The 18,909-nt window shown below is 42.6% G+C and overlaps 1 protein-coding gene across 33 annotated transcripts in view; it reads left to right on the forward strand.

The window, feature by feature from the left end:
- GATA5 (GATA binding protein 5) overlaps positions 1 to 18,909 on the forward strand; it is a 2,064,317-nt gene that overhangs the window by 979,232 nt on the left and 1,066,176 nt on the right. For 32 of the 33 annotated variants that reach the window (XR_011025213.1, XR_011025214.1, XR_011025210.1 and 29 more), the window contains one exon: positions 12,281 to 12,381. The exons of the other annotated variant lie outside the window; for it this stretch is intronic. The gene's annotated coding sequence lies outside the window, so the exon portion shown is untranslated. The remainder of the gene's footprint in view (positions 1 to 12,280; positions 12,382 to 18,909) is intronic. 33 annotated transcript variants of the gene reach the window in all.

The raw sequence follows: 18,909 nt of genomic DNA on the forward strand, positions 1-18,909 counted from the left end.
CATCCTGTCCCATCCTGTGAATTTTCCTCCATCTGATCGGTATGCAGAACGCCCAGCAGTGCCAGGCAGCATGTTTCATGGCTTCAGGCTCCAACAAGATGACTGCTAGGACTTTATCAAGATAATGAGCTGGGAAAGGAGAAAGAAACCCTTGGAAGTGGGAACGGCAGTGTACAAGTCCACATTGCAATCTAATAAACAATTCAAAGAAATGTGTGTAATATCAGCCATCCGCTGGTATCCATGCATCGGGCCCGGTTGGCATAGGCTCTACCAGGCCAAGGAAGTTATGTGGGGGAGGCATGTGCAGACCTGTGGAGGAGCATCCGGAACAATGAACAGCTTGGGAAAAAATATCCACAATGTTTCCCATGAACTTCAGGGTGAGACGGGCAAAAACGGTGCAGGAAATAGACTGTAACGTGAATTAGGGCTATAGTGGTGCTCGCTGTCAGACAGAACGGACCGCTGCATGGATTGATAAGGAAGAGGAGGTGTGCCCTCATACATCGATACTTTCAGTGGTGCTCAGACAGTAATTTGGGTGCCGTCAAAAGACGGAGCCCAAATTTCAATTAAAACCGCACAATTCGGCCTCCAGCAATAGCTGGCAGCTGAATTATGTCTTACTGAGTCCACAGCGGCCTGGAGGGGGAATAGTAATTAACGCCGCCAAGACTTTTGCAGGAGCAGGTGAGCTTTATGGCTCTGCCCTGCACCCAAATTACCCAGTGCCCTAATTGTATAAATGCCTTATGGTAACTAGTATCCATACTCCTTCTCCATATTGGCATTATTTGTAATAAAAACCTGAATTACACGGACACTTTATCGGTTGTAAACCCTGCGTTTAAAATACCTTATGACTAGGGCCCACTTGACATCACTCTGATGATTACAATCGTGCAAGCACTTTGTGCATCATTTTTTGGCGTTTTCTGTGTTAATTGGAAGCGCTTTACAATTTACTGCGATTGTACAGAGCTTCTGATTAGTGTATTTTTATTTTGAGCTGAATAAAGTTAAGTACCTACCTGGTGTCCCAATGTTAATTACTTACCGGCTTCTGGTGCCCCACCCCCTTGCACAAAAGGTCAAAGGCACTTCTATAGCTCAAGATAGAGAGCTGCAAAGTGGGTCTAAGCACTGGAAGCCACCACAAATTAGCAATGGAAGCCAGCAGGTAGTTAAAACTTTATTTTGCACTTGAAATCGGCAACAAAGTCGCTGCAAAATGGCTTTTGGAAATCAATTCAAAAACAACTTTGCAGTGCTCCCTGTGACATATTATACAGGACATGGTAGCCATCTTAGCAGGTAGATTGTATGTGGAATCCATCTTATTCACATTCTGTTTGCCGTGTCCATCGTCTGTAAAGTGTATGAACAGGGCAGATTCTACACTTTTTGCTACCTGAGGCAGACTTGTGAGGATGACACTCCCCCCCCCCCCCCCCCCCACACCCCCCCCCCCAATTGGGATGATCACCTGACAATTTGCACCATACTTCATAGCTGCGGTGAGCCCTCCCAAAAACACCTTCAGTATAGGTAGGTAGGCAATTATAGGGGCTCCCAGTGTTGGTAGCTAGGTACAGTTGCCCCCGGTATAGGTTTGCAATGTACAGTTGCCCCCAGTATAGGTTAGCCAGGCACTCTTTTCATTTACTGTTTCTGCCTGGTGCTGTCCCCAGACTTCTGCTGCCTAAGGAAGTCGCCTCACTTGGCATCATGGGTGGACCGGGCCTGTGTATGAAGTGTAAACTGCACTGCCTATAAATCAATCACTAAGATAATATGGCTAAAACTCAAACTAGCTAGCAGAACACAGCAATCAAATATAGACTATCAGCTAGACCGCAATCAACAGAACAGTTAAGGCTCAATTTAATAGTAAAATCAATCGCACAGCAGTAGCACTGGAGCAGTCTCTCAGTACAGTCAAACAGCAAGTGTAAAAATGTAAAATGGCTGCCACCTTATATATAGGGGAGGGGTGGGCACAAGCTCCACCATTCTGATTGGTTTCTAGGGCCTCTACTGGAGGCTCTGTGATTGGCCCACAATTGAATTTCCTTAGTTACTCGTAAGTACTTGTAAGTAGAAATTATGAGTAATCGAAACTTCGAGTGCATTCAATTTCATCAATTTCGAGTACACTTGTAATCCTCTTTCGTAATCGTGGCGGACTACAATTCACCCATTTCGATTTGAAGTCACGTTTTTCGGCCCAAAATTATAGCAACTTAATTTACACCTAATGAACACCTTTACATTAACCTTTGCGCTCCTATTTACAAAATCTTTTCAAATTGTGTATTCACTTTTTAGCCGCTGCATTGTCTTAACCTGACATGCTGTAATTTTCTGGGAAAGCACACATGGTTTAATAGCGGGCAAAAGCGCACAAGCAGATGTACAAGGGTGTGAAAAAAAAAAAAAAAAACAGGTCCCAGCATTTACCTACCACCACTATGGCAGGGAACACACTAGCGTTGCGGAAAACGCAGCGTTTTTGCATGTAATGTTAGTCAAAAAAGGCATGTGTATGTGTTTTGACATTTGCGTTTTTTTTTAAATGATTTTGTTGCATATTTTTCAAAAATGCATCAAAAACCCACATAATAAAATGGTGAGGCAATGTAATGCGTTTTCTATGTGTTTTTATAGGTTTTGTTTTTTTAAACAAAAACCCTGTTTTTTATGTATTTTCACTCCCTGTTGACTTCCTAGGGATTTGCATAAAACGCGATAGAAAAACGCATGCAAAACACGTATGTGTTTTGTATATGCCAACTGCAAACACATTAAAATGCACACAAAATGCAAAAAAAATGCATGTGCGGGAACAAAACCACAAAACGCAAACACAAAACGCATGGAAAACGCAGTACAAACGCATATGCATAAAAACGCGACTTTTCCCGTACTGCTAAGTGTGCACCCAGCCTAAGTCTTTGTATGGTCCAGGTTATTCTCCTTTCCTGACCTATGTATTCTATAGGAGAGATCTTTCTACATAACACCTCTCAGGCTGTAATTATTTTAATCATTATAATTAAGATGTTCTAACATAACTCAACAGTCTTCTGTCATTCTCTCATATCTTTTCCCCCCTTAAAATGTATTCTTAATCTTCTTAAAATACATTTTGGAAATTACACATTTAGTCTCGAAACCATTAGTGCTTACGTCTTCAATTTTTCTAAAAGTTTAATCAATCTTTAAAACTATTTACCGGTACTAGTAAGTAACGTCTTGCAGTGTATGTGAATTTGAATTATGAGATAAATTAGTACACCTGAACTGAGAGGTACTGTATTTAGAGGCTGACATATTCATTTCCTGTTAAACAATACCAGTTGCCTGGCTGTCCTGCTGATCTCTTTGGCTGCAGTAGTGTCTGAATTGCACACCTGAAACAAGCACTTTAGTCAGAAACATCTGATCTCCATGCTTGTTCAGGGTCTATAGCTAAAAGTATTAGAGGCCGAGGATCAGCAGAACAGACAGGCAACTGGTATTGTTTAAAAGGAAATAAATATGGCAGCCTCCATATCCCTATAAATTAAAGTACATCATGAAACAAAGTGATATTTTGGCTCTGCACATATGTATCGCTGAAAATGATGGAAGATTTCACTTACTTATATATATACTGTATATATGTACATTCTCACTATCGCTATTTTGTGCACAGTGCTGATACCATTACAGTCATTACAGTGCATTTTACTTTGGAACAAATGTGCATCTTATATGTATACACGTGTGTTTCAAATTTTACAGTACGGATTAGAATGAAAAATAATTTTGTGTAAGTTTATAGGAAAAGCAAAGCCATAAAAGGTAAAATTCTGACATTTAGGCCTCTGCTGGACTTTAGGCCCCTTTTACACTTAATCAGTTGCTCTCAGTTATAACTGAAAGAAAACTGATTTTCAAAATAATGCCCATATTTTCCTCACCCTTGTTGTCACCTCTGTGCCTTGCACTCCACACTGAGTTCCATCTCTCCAATACTTCCGGTTGTGAAGGAGGAAGTATTGGAAGGAAGGAACATGGCATGGAGTGCAGTACACAGCGCCAGTGATAAGGGTGAGTTAACCCCACCCTCCTCTGCGGTCGGCACAAGTACAAATTTGAGTATTCGTGCCATCATTATTGGAGAGACTGAGAAATTTCATCAGTATCGGTGAATTGAATGATAGCGTTTTGCTTCTTTAGTCTGCATGCAGGAATTGTGCTACATGCCATAATATGAACTTCTCCAGCTAGATGCTACATAGCATGTTGCTTTGCTGACAACACCAAGAACTTTATTGGGCAGGCCTGCCTTATAAGAGCTCTGGGGGTAGAAGGCAGGGAGGTCTACCTGAGGTGTTTTCTCTCCCATGTCAGGGGTATCGCTTGTGGGTAGTGTTGGGGCTTGAATCCTGGGTCTTTTTATGGGGGGTTTGCACTTTGGGGCACACACTGCGTTGTCTTTTATAGATTATTTAGCAATAAATGGATTTATACTTTTGCAATTACGGATTTTTGAACTCTTTTCACAAATTTGAGTTCTGTTCCAAATGCTTCAGAACACTGTCCCGATTTTGCATTCTCATTCCCATTTAGTACCGAGAATTCAGATTCTTGTGACTGCCCATTTTGTGACAGAGTCTCTTTAAGACTGACAAAATTGGTCTGTTCCCAAAGTATGAAAAGTTTATGCCAAAATAAGTCACAATTTCAAAGCAATCATAGTGGAACTTTTGTACCTGCAGGAAAGAGGAACATTTTTGACATTCTAAACGTCTGATTGCCTTCAGTTCGCATAAAGTATAGTCGCTGTTATTGTTATGTTAAATTGTAGCTGTATGGCGAGATTACCCGGTATCGTTCCCACATGATAAAAGAATTAATTAGTCCTCAGCGATACAGAAAGGGAAAAAAAGTTGGGAAGAAAGGAACAAAAAGTACTTTTGAAAAGGGTTTGCCTCGCTCTTTACAAGCATTACAAGCCAGGAATCACTGTGGTGTTTGTCATTTTTTACGTTTATATATTAATCAGTCTGCTGCAGACTTTATGTTCCAGGACTGTCGTTCTTATCCTTTCTTTGCTCAGCAGTGAGTAATTGAGCAAGCTTGCATCCAGAATATTGCTGCTTTTCAGAGCCAGGAGGAATCTAATTTTGATGCTGCCGCACAAGTTTAATGCTGACCTCACTTGCCCAATGCCCACCCCAACACCAATCTAGCAGTTATCCCTGAAGTTAGCATTACGGCCTGTTAAAAGAGGATTGTCAAACATGTAGCAGTGCGTTTTACCACTTCAGCCCACAGGCCATTTTATCCTTGCCGCCAAGAGCCATTTTCACCTGTCAGTTCTCTCATTCATTTGGCCATAACTTTATCACTGCTTCTCACACTTCAATAATCTACATCTTGCTTTTTACGCCACAAATTAGGCTTCCTCCAGTCATCATCCGGATAAAATTAAGTGGTGAAAGCAGGATAAAACTCAATAAAATGTGTTTTCCTATATTTTATTGCCTAAAAAATACAGTTATCATTTTTGCTTTTTTGGGCCCGATCCAATTCTTTTTCTCCTAAGTTTTTTTTTTTTTTCTCCTAGGTCATTGGTTTTCAACATGGGATCCGTGTACCCCTGGGGGCACATTGGCAGCTGTCAGGGGGTCCCCAGGGGGCCGCAGACAAAATGGTGGATCACGAACCCTAGGAGAGAAGTGTCAAGCAGGGCAGGCTCGGAGGCACGGGCGTGGCAACTTACTTAGCCTCGTTCCTGCGTGGATTCCTATCGCCGGGCTCTCCTTGTCTGGGCTCTCCCTGTCGCCACCTCGCGTCCTGTTGCCATGGTTACCCAGCAGCCTCTCATGACGTCAGAGTCAGTAACCACAGCGGGAAGACGTGGCGAGAGGAGAGCCCGGCGACAGTAGGAGAGCCCAGCGAGAGGAGTCTGCGTGGGAACGGGGCTACGTAAGATTATACTGGGGCACCTATTGGCTCACTAACTACACTGGGGCACCACCTGTACCTGACTATTCTGGGGCACCACCTGCACCTGGCTAATCTATTCTGGTGCACCACCTGCACCTGGCTAATCTATTCTGGTGCACCACCTGCACCTGGCTTATCTATTCTGGGGCACCACCTGCACCTGGCTTTTCTATTCTGGGGCACCACCTACACCTGGCTAATCTATTCTGGGGCACCACCTGCACCTGGCTTTTCTATTCTGGGGCACCTATAGCTTGCTACCTACACGGGGGCACCACCTGTACCTGGCTATCTATACTGGAGCACCTATACCTCTCTGCCTACACTATGGCATCTGTTCCTGGCTACCTACACTGGGGCACATATAGCTTGCTACCTATACTGGGGGCACCTGTACCTTGCTTACCTATACTGTGGGCACCTATGGCTGGATACCTATACTGGGGGCACTTATGCCTTGCTACCTATTCTGGGGAACCTATACCTGGATACCTATACGGTGGGCACCTATACTTAGCTAGGACAGGGGGTCAAGAAGTGACACAGGGACCTAGAGGGGGGCAAAAGAGGCACAGAGGGAACAGAGGGGGAGAAAATAGGTACAGGGGGAACAGAGGTGACACAGAGGGGGTCAAAAAGGCACAGGAAGAACAGAGATAATACGGGGAGATGAGGTGACACAGAGGGGGACAAAAGAGGCATAGGAAGAACAGAGGGGGACAAAAGAGAACGGATTCGGGTTAAAAATGGACACGGTCCTTATCTCATTTGTTAACCAGGGACTACCTGTATTTCACTAGTATTTGGCTCCACCCACATAATGCAATGGCCACGCCCGCTTTTTCGCTTTTCGGTAGGGGGTACATTTGCCTAGGGATAACTTGCAAAGGGGTACACGTGCTAAAAAGGTAGAGAACCACTGTCCTAGGTGATAATTAGTAGATGGTAACCGAGACACCAGAAAGAATAAAATACCTTTAAAAACACTTTGAAAAGGGAGGTTGTGGCAGACTTACCTCCCCACTGAATACTCAAATTGTCTGGTTTAGACGAAAAATTTGATATACGCCACAAAAAATGACACATTTTCACAGATCTGTAACTGCTTCTTCAGGCAATTACCAGAAGCAGCAGCGTTGAGCTCTCAGTAGGTACTGGGCAGGTGATATTTTCATAGTTGATCAATATCATTCCTTTGTAAGCCACCAGCCAGCAACAAAATACTCAGAATAATTTTGACAGTTCTTTTCTGCCTACTATTTGGTACTTTTTCAGTTGCTGAGTGCTGAAAAGTTATTTTAAACAGAATATAAACAGTTATCTCTTAAGAGAAAACGTGAATTGGATCGAAACAAAGGAAAAGTTACCAAAGTACAGTTTATCTGCTCTGAAAGCTGCCATTGCATTTTATTGCATAGCTGCTGTATTTATATACTAAAATCTTATCTAGTGAGCATTTCTCATATTTTTCACCTTCTGATAAGTGTACTTCTCAGATAAAGCGTTCTTCTAGGAATGTTTTCTATATGTGAAAAGTGTGTTTTACTTTCAGGGACAACAAAGAGATGATTTGCATATTCAGCAGTGATGCAATGTGGTGAACTTCATATGTTCACTCCAGCCTGAATAAACACAAATATGTTTTAAGAAGTAACATTTCTGTTTTGCAGAGCATTTTAATAAGAGGACTTTTGGTCCTTTTTAGCCCCTTACACACTCCTAGGAATTCTGGCTCACCATGAGCCTGCTGGGCAATCTATATTTCTTGACTTCAGTAATGAGCTCCCGATTGAAGAAGAAAGTGCTGTTTAACAGTTTGAATCTGTTCTGCTACCAATTTTTTGTTGTAAGAGGCGTTTCTTCTCTGCTCTAAAACATTATTTACAACATAAAACCTACTGAGAATCATGCCACTTTAAAATGAACACAGAAAAACCTCACACTTAAAGGATACCCGAGGTGACATGATGAGATAGGCATGGGTATGTACAGTGCTTAGTACACAAATAACTATGCAGTGTTCCTTTTTTCTTTCTCTGCCTGAAAGAGTTAAATATCAGGTATGTAACTGGCTGACTCAGTCCTGACTCAGACAGGAAGTGACTACAGTGTGACCCTCACGGATAAGATATTCCTACTATAAAACACCTTCCTAGCAGAAAATGGCTTATGGATTTGAAGCTGACTGACGAATTTGACTCGGATTTTATCCGTGATTGCCTGTAAAATCCGGGTTTCGAGATCTGGATTAGACTTTAACATTAACCAATTAACCTTCCTGGACGTAAAAGTTACATCCTGGAGGCCATGTGCACTCCCACGGCCGATCGCGCGTGTGCACGCGCGCTCCCGGCCCGCGCGCTCCCGGAACCCGCGGTTCGTTAGCCAGGCAATCAGTGAATCGGGCTATGGTGCCCGATCACTGATACCTCTCCCCCGCAGAAAAAGCGACAGCTTCTCTCGGGAGCTTCGCTTTTTCTTGCTCTAACGTCCCCCATGCGTCTCTCTAAGCATATGTTACGCTTAGAGTGACGTCATGTAAACAAAATCATGGCCGCCATCTTGTGGCCAAAAAGTAAAACTACACCTAACTGTAAAAAAAAATAAAAATAATCATATATTTACATTTAAAAATGACAATTTACATCCCACCCTCCAAAAAATACCCACATAAAATATTTAACCACTTTGTCCTTTGATACAGTATATCTACGTCAACTGTGGCTCTCTCCAAGCCACAGCGACGTAGATATACTGACCTGCTTGCAGCCCTGTTGTGCAGGAACAGGTGCGCTTCAGAGCGCACCTCCCGGCACTAACAGCTGCAATACTAATTGGTGAAAGGGAAAATGTTCCCTTGTAGCCAATTAGTAACCCCCCCGCGGATGAACGATCACCGCTGTAGCAAACAGCGGTGATCCTTCATCTCTCCCCTCGGTGGCCAGAACTGTAAAAAAAAAGGATTAGAAAGCAGCCTGACTCACCTTTTCCTGTTCCAGCGATCAGCCTGCAGCCCGAGCCTCCGATCGCCGCTCTGCACGCAGCCCTGTGATGCTGAATAGCCGAGTCCCGGCTTGATGACGTCATCAAGCCGGGACCCGGTAACCGGCATCACAGGGCTGCGTGCAGAGCGGCGATCGGAGGCTCGGGCTGCAGGCTGATCGCTGGAACAGGAAAAGGTGAGTCAGGCTGCTTTCTAATCCTTTTTTTATTTTACAGATCTGGCCACCGAGGGGGCTGCCTGGGTGGGGGGTGGGACATCTAGCTGGCCCTTATGGGGGTTGTTGAACCCCTGGTGGGGGGTGAGGGGTAAAATGTGCAGCTGGGGGGGGGGGGATAAAGTAAGAGGGGATACAATTTTAATTATGTGCATAATTTTATACTGAGGGCAGATCTGGCTATAATGGTGGGGGGGGGGCCCTAATCCAGGGTGCACCCGCTAATCCTGAGGGCGCATCTGGCTATAATGGGGGACCACTATTCCTGGGGACACATTTAGTTAAAATGAGGGGCAGTAATCCTGGGGATACATCTGTCTATCTATACTGGGAGGTGCCAAACAGAGGACACATCGGGCTATACTGGGGGTGACTGATATTGGGAACACATCTGGCTATAGGGGGGGGGGGTCTGATATTCGGGACACATTTTGCTATCTATACTGGGGGACAGAATACTGGTGACATGTTTTTATCTTCTGTGGCACTTTTTATTTTTAAACTGGAATTGATAAAAACAGAGCAAAAATGCTTTTTTTTTTCATTTTCCCCCTCTTTTTCCCATTAAAATGCATAGAAAACTGTTTTGGTCTAGGGACAAAATACCCGCCAATGAAAGTCAAGTTTGTCCTGAAAAAAACGATACCTAGATCATATAGGTGTCGTGAGTAGGGATAAAGTTAAGGCTGATTAAAAAGGGACATAGCTAAAACATCAAAATTGCTCTGGTCAATAAGGGGAAAACAAGGTCTGGATGCGAAGTGGTTAATAAAGAAAAACAAAAAACATTACAATAATAAAAAAAAACACGTAAATATTTACCTAAGGGTCTAAACTTTTTAAATATCAATGTAAAGACGAAATATTGCTATTTTTTTAATTATAAGCTTGTAAATAGTGATGAATGCAAAACGGAAAAAATGCACTTATTTCCAAATAAAATATTGTCGCCATACATTGTGATAGAGACATAATTTAAATGGAATAATAACCGGGACAAATAGGCAAACACAATACGTGGGTTTTAATTATGGAGGCATGTATTATTTTAAAACTATAATGGCCGAAAACTGAGAAATAATGAATTTTTTCTGTTTTTTTTCTTATTCTTCCTGTTAAAATGCATTTACAGTAAAGTGGCTTTTAGCAAAATGTACCCCCCAAAGAAAGCCTAATTGGTGGCGGAAAAAACAAGATATAGATCAGTTCATTGTGATAAGTAGTGATAAAGTTATAGGCTAATGAATGGGAGGTGAACATTGCTCGGATGCATAAAGTGAAAACGACTAAATGCGAAGTGGTTAATAGCAAAGCTCCCATATATGCTAAAATCACCATTGCATGGATTATAAAGGTGATCAGTGGCTACAACTTAAAAAAAAGATTTTTCAAAAAGACCTTATAGTTTTTGAGATCATCGATTTTAAAGGTTCAAATGAAATTTCAAAGGAAAAAAGTATACATGTAAATACTGTACATTAACTGTTGTTTAGCACATTGAATGTATACTATTTTCCTTTGAACCTTTAAAATCCATTATCTCAAAAACTATAAGGTCTTTTTGAAAAAAAAAAATGTCCCTTGTCCCCACTGTTCAACTTAACATATCCTGCAAATTTGGTATTTATATCATGTAAGGGGGCTTTGCTATTAACTGCTAAAGTTGGCAGCTTTTCAGCTTTATAATCATGGATATTTTTGCCGTGATCACGGGCCGAATACGCAAAGTAACGGCTGCATCTTTGATTGAATTCCGTGATCGATTCCCGATCACTGATTCGGATCACGATGTCGGATAGTGAAAAAATGCTTGTGAATCACGGCTTTGCCATGATCACGGATTGTATCCGAGCAACACTGTGTGTCACTGAGCAAAAACAATATGTAATGATCTGCTCTGCTGTCTGTACAGACAGCTTTTTGACCATTTTTTAGGTCTGAGTGCTGCAGGTCTCTGGAAAAGAGACCTGTCTTCACTCTGCAAGTTTCAGAGTTGCTCTTCTGGTGAGGAATTTGCATCTACTTGTCATGCAAATTGCTTAGCTGCTTCCTTTGATGGCTTGCAGTATAAATACCTTTTTTCTCCCAGAATTCCCTGCTGGTCATAGAGGTTTGTTCCTGCTAACTTACCTGGAGTCTCAGCCTTTGCTAATTGTTGGCTAAGATTAACTTAGAGTAATTCTTGGGGAGTGCTCCTTGCACTCCTATTTAGTGCAGTCAGGTTTGTGTTTAATTTTTACTGCCTATTCTGTCTTATCTGTTGCGATTGTCTTGTCACCAGCGGCGGTCGACAGGAAATCGTTCTGTCGGGATCGCATTCGCCCTAGAGGTAGTGGCGGTGGTTCCTTCTGTACTCTAGTGGATGATTGGTGTCAGGACACCTTCTGGGGAAAAGACACAGGAAACAAAAAACTGCTGCTAACTTATGTGTACATATGCACTATTTGTTTTTAGCCACCAGTGACCAGCTTACTTTTAACACATAGAGAAGCGCAGCCTATTTGAGCCCAGCACTCTCTAGGAAATGTCATTTTATCCCAATAGCTGGCCAAGTCTTTTTAGGTCTAATTATATGTTTTCATTTATTTATCTGTTCATCATGACAGCACACCTTTCTGGCAATCTCTTTTAATCCAAATTGTCCATAGTAATATGGGCAGAAAATTGTGTGCATATATATAGTTATTAAATTAAAGGAAGTTTTTATTATATTATTACATTAAGGTGGAAAACTGAAGGTCCCCCCCCCCCCACACACACACACACACACACACCACCACCTTTTTTAAACAATGTTTCATAATTTTCCATATGTTTGAAAAATCCTGTTTTGATTATCTATATACCTCTGGCTGATAAATGCCAGCAGCTCCGTAAGATAAGGGTAAATACTCCTAATATAATATGTACATTATTTATTTATAATATTTCATCTGTAATAATATATATTTGAAATGAAACACTGGATACAATGCTATCGCTGATTACAATCTGATGCTGTAAATGTATGTATATCTTTAATACTAGTATACTTAGGAGTCTCATGTTTACTAATATAGGCACTGCTATTGGCCTGAGGAAGCGGGCTCAGACCCGTGAAACATGTTGCCTGTGCTACCAATAAAATCTTTTGTCCCTACAAAGATTTGTCGTCCTTGAGGTAAGCAACCTCAAACCTTTCTCGGTTTTAAACTGATTTTAAACTCTTTTATATACCACCAGGGCGCCTCTTTAAACCATTTAGTCCTTCTGTACTCTGTCTGGGAGTGTAGGCCAGAGCTGCGGTTGCTACTGGTTACTCCTTCTGTCTGTCTTGTCTGGAACGAACGCTTGCTGTAGGCTCGGTGAGGTAACCGTTTAGCAAGCGTTCGCGTTCTCTATTCATTTTCGTGTTACATTGGTTATTTAGGGTGGCACGCTTGTCACTGGGCGCCTAACACGCGGTGACCGTGTCTTAAACGCGTTCTCTGTTGCGAATGAGTGCGGAGTTCGCGTTTAGCTAGCGTTTGTTATTTTCCTTGGCGTTCTGATCATTATTGTTTGCTGTGTCTTTCTCGCTACACTTATGCTCTGTCTCTACTCGGTCTTGTGTCACTGTTGTCAATCGCCACTCTTGCGATTGCGTTCCCACTTGGTTTCCGCTGTTGTGTGTTCACCGTCGCTGGGTGGCGATTAGATTGGTGGACACACCTACATTCTGTCTCTGTGCTCACTTTTCTCTCTACAGGTGCATTGCACCAAAGCTGGGTTCTATCGTTTAATACGCTTGTGGAGGACTTCCGCAGTGTCAGTGCACATCTTGTGCGCTGACCACGGAGATAATTCCACAATCGTTACACAATAATACAGTTAAAACTTAAAGTAGATTTAAACATAAAATAAAACTGTGGAATATCTTAAACAGTCATTTTTAAGAGAAGGAAGATCGATACAATCATTTATTTCATTAGTGCCTCGGGTGTCCTTTAACTATTTATGCCACCTGGACGTGTTTGTCACGTCCAGGCGGCTGCTATAGTGGTGCTGCTCGCTCCCACACGCGATCATGCACGCGCTTGCACATGTTGCCCCGTTAGCCCAGAAATCAATGATCGGGAACATGGATCCCATTTATCGATCTAAGTCCCCGCTAGAGAGACCGAAGGCTTCTCTTCAGAAGCCGCCGTCTTTCTAATGAAAAAAAAGTTTCCCGTCCTATATACCCTTCCTGGAAGCGAGATCGTTCACTTCCAGGATTAAAAAAGTGTTTTTTGACTGTGGCCATCTTGTGGCCAAATAGTAAAGCTACATCTACATACTTTTTTCAATGAAATAAAGACTTTATTACATTTAAAATTAACTTTTTATATCCCACACAAAAAACTACCCAAATAAAATTTTTAATGCAAAAAAAATTACAACAATAAAAAAAAAACCCAAACATAAATAGTTACCTAAGGGTCTGAACTTTTTTAATATGCATGTGAAGATAATGATGGAATGTTTTGCCCCTCCAATAAATATCTCCATTTTTCAAGGGTAGCTTTAATGGGTAAGAGTTTACAGGCAGCAATAGCATAATTGTTTTTTGCTGAAGGTTTTCATTTTCTAGAAGAAAAAAAAAAAAGCTACTGGATGTAATATTACGAACATTTTTTAAATTACAAGCTTTTAAATAGTGATGGACGCAAAACTGAAAAATGCACCTTTATTTCCAAATAAAATATTGGCGCTATACATTGTGATAGGGACATCATTTAAATGGTGTAATAACCGGGACAAATTGGCAAATAAAATGCATGGGTTTTAATTATGGTAGCATTTATTATTTTAAAAATATAATGGCCGAAAACTGAGAAATTAAGTTTTTCAATTTTTTTTTTAATATTCCTGTGAAAATGCATTTAGAAAAAAATAATTCTTAGCAAAACCTACCACCCAAAGAAAACCTAATTGGTGGTGGAAAAAACAAGATATAGATCAATTCATTGTGATAATTAGTGATAAAGTTATTGGCGAATAATTGGGAGGTGAAAAATCCCTGTGGGCTAAAATGGTTAAGCTCTGTATGCACAGTGCACACTTCACCACCATCGCCCAACACGTTGGCCGAGAATAGTTAAAAAAATATATATACAGTACAGACCAAAAGTTTGGACACACCTTCTCATTCAGAGTTTTCTTTCTTTTCATGACCATGAACATTGTAGAGTCACACTGAAGGCATCCAAACTATGTATTAACACATGTGGAAGTATAGTATATAACCAAAAAGTGTGAAACAACTTAACATATGTCATATTCTAGGTTCTTCAAAGTAGCCACCTTTTGCTTTGATTACTGCTTTGCACACTCTTGGCATTCTCTTGATGAGCTTCAAGACGTAGTCACCTGAAATGGTTTTCACTTCACAGGTGTGCCCAGTCAGGTTTAATAAGTGGGATTTCTTGCCTTATAAACGGGGTTGGGATCATCAGTTGCGTTGTGGAGAAGTCAGGTGGATACACAGCTGATAGTCCTACTGAATAGACTGTTAGAATTTGTATTATGGCAAGAAAAAAAAACAGCTAACAGTCCTTCAGTAGGACTATCAGCTGTGTATCCACCTGACTTCTCCACAAGTGTTTCACACTTTTTGGTTATGTACTATACTTCCACGTGTTAATTCATAGTTTGGATGCCTTCAGTGTGAATATACAATGTTCATAGTCATGAAAATAATGAAAACTCTTTGAATGAGAAGATGTGTCCAAACTTTTGGTCTGTACTGTATGTCCCAACTACAGTAAAAGACAGCGATTTATTGTCCTGGCAGATCGTTTTGGATAATGTCATAATGGCGCTCCAATTCATCAATGACCATTACATGTGTGTGCTCCGACAGGCAGTAAGTACATTTGAATGTTTGACAAGGAGCGTAACGCCGTATGGATCTTTACCAAACTAGATCTATGCGGGGCCTACAACCTTTTTAGAATTAGAGAGGGGGATGAGTGGAAAACAGCATTCCGTTCAAAATTTGGTCATTATGAACAGGGGCGTAGCAATTGCTATAGCAACCATAGAGTTGCTATGGGGCCCCTACCTCACAGGGGGCCCCCAGCAGGATGCCCCGCTAGGTGCTCGAGGGGTCGTAGCATGAGGGGAGAGCTTGGTGGCACGTCGGTGGGGAGGGGGGAAGGGCCCCCCTCCCTCACCTCGGGCTCTCCCCTCTGCGCTCCCCTCCAGCTTTGAATAAACATTGTATGCAGGCGGCGTGGCAGCGGCAGATACATACCTTCCGTGTGCTCCAGCGCGGATGGTTCTCCCTCTAGTGTCTGACGCGACTTCCTGTTTATACCGGAAGTCGCGTCAGAAGCTAGAGAGAGGAGCATCCGTGGAGCTCACGGAAGGTATGTATCTGCCGCTGTCCCGCCGCCTGCATACAATGTTAACCTGGAGGTCCCTGTCAGTCACTCCCTAACTGGGGGTCCCTGTCAGTCACTACCTAACTGGGGGTCCCTGTCACTCACAACCTAACCTGGGGGTCCCTGTCACTCACAACCTAACCTGGGGGTCCCTGTCACTCACAACCTAACCTGGAGGACCCTGTCAGTCACTACCTAACTGGGGGTCCCTGTCACTCACTACCTAACTGGGGGTCCCTGTCACTCACTACCTAACTGGGGGTCCCTGTCGCTCACAACCTAACTAGGCATCCCTGTCACTCACTACCTAACCTGGGGGTCCCTGTCACTTACTACCTAACGGGGGGGTCCATCACTACCTAACTGGGGGTCCCTGTCACTACCTAAACTGGGGGCTCCTACATACACTGGAAGTCCCTGTCACTACCTGAACTGGGGGGTCCCTGTCACTACCTGAACTGGGGGTCACCTGTCACTACTTACACTGGGGGGCTCCTATCACTGCCTGAACTGGGGGGATCCTGTCACTGCCTGAACTGGGGGATCCTGTCACTACCTGAGCTGGAGGGGGGGGGGGGCTCCTGTCACTACCTAAACTTGGGGACTCCTGGTGCTACCTTAACTAGGGGGCACCTGTCACTACCTAAACTATCCAGGCCAGCCAGCCCAGCATCACTACCAGCCAACCAGCCCAGAATCACTGTCAAAAAGGTCACAGCATCACCACCAGTCAGGCCAGCATTTACTTCAACCAGCCAAGCACAGCCCAGCATCACCGCCAGCCAACCCAGCCACAGCATCACCGTCAACCAACCCAGCCACAGCATCAGCCACAGCATCACCGCCAGCCAACCCAGCCACAGCATCACCGCCAACCAACCCAGCCACAGCATCGGCCACAGCATCACCGCCAGCCAACCCGGCCACAGCATCACTGCCAGGCCTTTCAGCCCACACATCATCCCCAATCCAGCCAAAAACAGTATTGCCAGGCACAGCAGCCAGTACAGGAGAATTCAGAAGCCAGGTGAGAGGTGTCTACCATATTAATGGGGCATTCTGCCTATTTATGTGAAATGCTGTCTATTTATGTGCCCCATGATTGCTGACTTTGTCTTGTTGGGGGCCTCATGATTGCTGAATTTGTCTTGTTGGGGGCCTCATGATTGCTGAATTTGTCTTGATAGGGGCCTCATGATTGCTGTATTTGTCTTGTTGGGGGTCACATGATTGCTGAATTTGTCTTGTTGGGGGGCCTCATGATTTGTTGGGGGCCTCATGATTGCTGAATTTGTCTTGTTGGGGGCCTCACGATTGCTGAATTTGTCATTTTGGGGGCCTCATTTTTGCTGAATTTGTCTTGATAGGGGCCTCATGATTGCTGTATTTGTCTTGTTGGGGGTCACATGATTGCTTAATTTGTCTTGTTGGGGGCCTCATGATTTGTTGGGGGCCTCATGATTTGTTGAGGGCCTCACGATTGCTGAATTTGTCATGTTGGTGGCCTCATGATTGCTGAATTTGTCTTGTTGGGGGTCACATGATTGCTAACTGCGAGACTATGGAAAAAGCTGAATCATCATCATACGAGACTATAGCATTAAACATACTTTTTTAGCTTTTTAAAACAGAAAATAAAACTGGGAGGTTGTAAAAAAAATGAATATATTTTTCAGGAGTAGGATGGATGAAATTGTTTATCTTCACAGTTTATTTTTAACTTGGATTTTCCATAATGTTCATGTATGAGTTAAAACGTTTGTATTTAGTATAAATTGCTGTTGCCACAGGGGGGCCCAGTGATTTCTAGTTACGCCCCTGACTACTACCTAAACTTGGGACACCTATAGACCTGGCTACTTATACTGTACTTAGAGGGGTGTGGGAATGTTGGGGTGAAGGGTCCTGGAGGAATGTTTGGGTGGGAGGTCCGAGGTCCGTGGGGTTGGAAGGTCGTGGAGGGGGGAGGGGGGCATAACATTTTTTTGCTATGGGGCCCAGTCATTTCTAGCTACGCCCCTGATTATGAATCTATTTTCATGCTGTTTGTTTTATGTAATGCCCTTGCTACCTTCCAGGCATTTTGTTAATGACATTTTCTCTTGATGACATTGATTTTTTTGTATCTTCCTTAGAAGAACATCAAATCCATGTTAAGGAAGTTTTAACACGGTTAAGGGCACGTGATCTATATCCAAAATTGGAAAAATTTTGTTTTTACCAAACAAATTTAAATTAATTGGTCTCAAAATTTCATCTGAAGGAATTTAGATCCTCAAAGTTTCAGATATCCTGAATTGGCCTGCCCCTTCTGACAAGAAGTGGGTGCAACGGTTTATCGGTTTTGCCAACTTCTATAGAAAATTAATTGAAGGTTTTTTGGTTATTGTTTCCTCAATCACACAACTGATAAAGGCACATCAAAAGCTCTGCTGCACTACTGATGCTCCATTAGCTTCCGAGAGGTTAGAGACTTTTTATCTCTGCTCGCATCCTTAGACATGCTGATCCTGAAAACCATTCATACTGGATGTAGACACTTCTGAGAATGCAATAGGAGCAATCCTGCCCCAATGTTTAAATTCCAAGAACGTATTACATCCAGTAGCTTTTTTTCTAGAAAATTAAAACCTTCAGCAAAAAAATTATGCTATTGCTGCCCGTAAACTCTTACCCATTACAGCTACCCTTGAAGAATGGAGATATTTATTGGAAGGGGCAAAACATTCCATCATTATCTTTAATAATCACAAAAACCTTGAATACCTAAAGACGGCTTAATGACTAAGACCTAGACAAGCACGATGGGCATTTAATTTTGTTACGATTGAATTTTCATATCATTTACCTGCTAGGAGACAAGAATGTTAAACCAGATGCACTCTCCCAAATGTTTGCTAAGGACTAGAGAGTCTACTGGTGTTCCTGATACCATACACTCTCCTCAGCATTTTCTTTTGTTACAACCTAATTTGCTAACACAGATCAAGAAATTCTCATTGTCCCTTTCAGTATCCGAGACAAGTCAGTTGCAGTTTCAGGAGGGTTATTTTTTTACAAGCTGGAAAGAATTTTGTTCCTACAGAACTTAGGGTTGGTGTTATGCAGTTATGTCATGATAATGTTCTAGCCAATCATTTTGGAGGTAGTAAGACTCAGGAACTTACACAAAGAATTTTTTGGTGGCCAGAACTCCTTAAAGATTGTAAGAATTTTGTTGAGTCATGTGCAGTACGTGCCCGTTCTAAGAGTCCTCGACCTTCAACCTCGGTGGCTATTAACTCCATTGCCTATGCCTTCTC

The sequence above is a fragment of the Hyperolius riggenbachi genome, chromosome 12, assembly GCF_040937935.1.
Source record: "Hyperolius riggenbachi isolate aHypRig1 chromosome 12, aHypRig1.pri, whole genome shotgun sequence".
Taxonomy (NCBI): Eukaryota; Metazoa; Chordata; class Amphibia; order Anura; family Hyperoliidae; genus Hyperolius; species Hyperolius riggenbachi.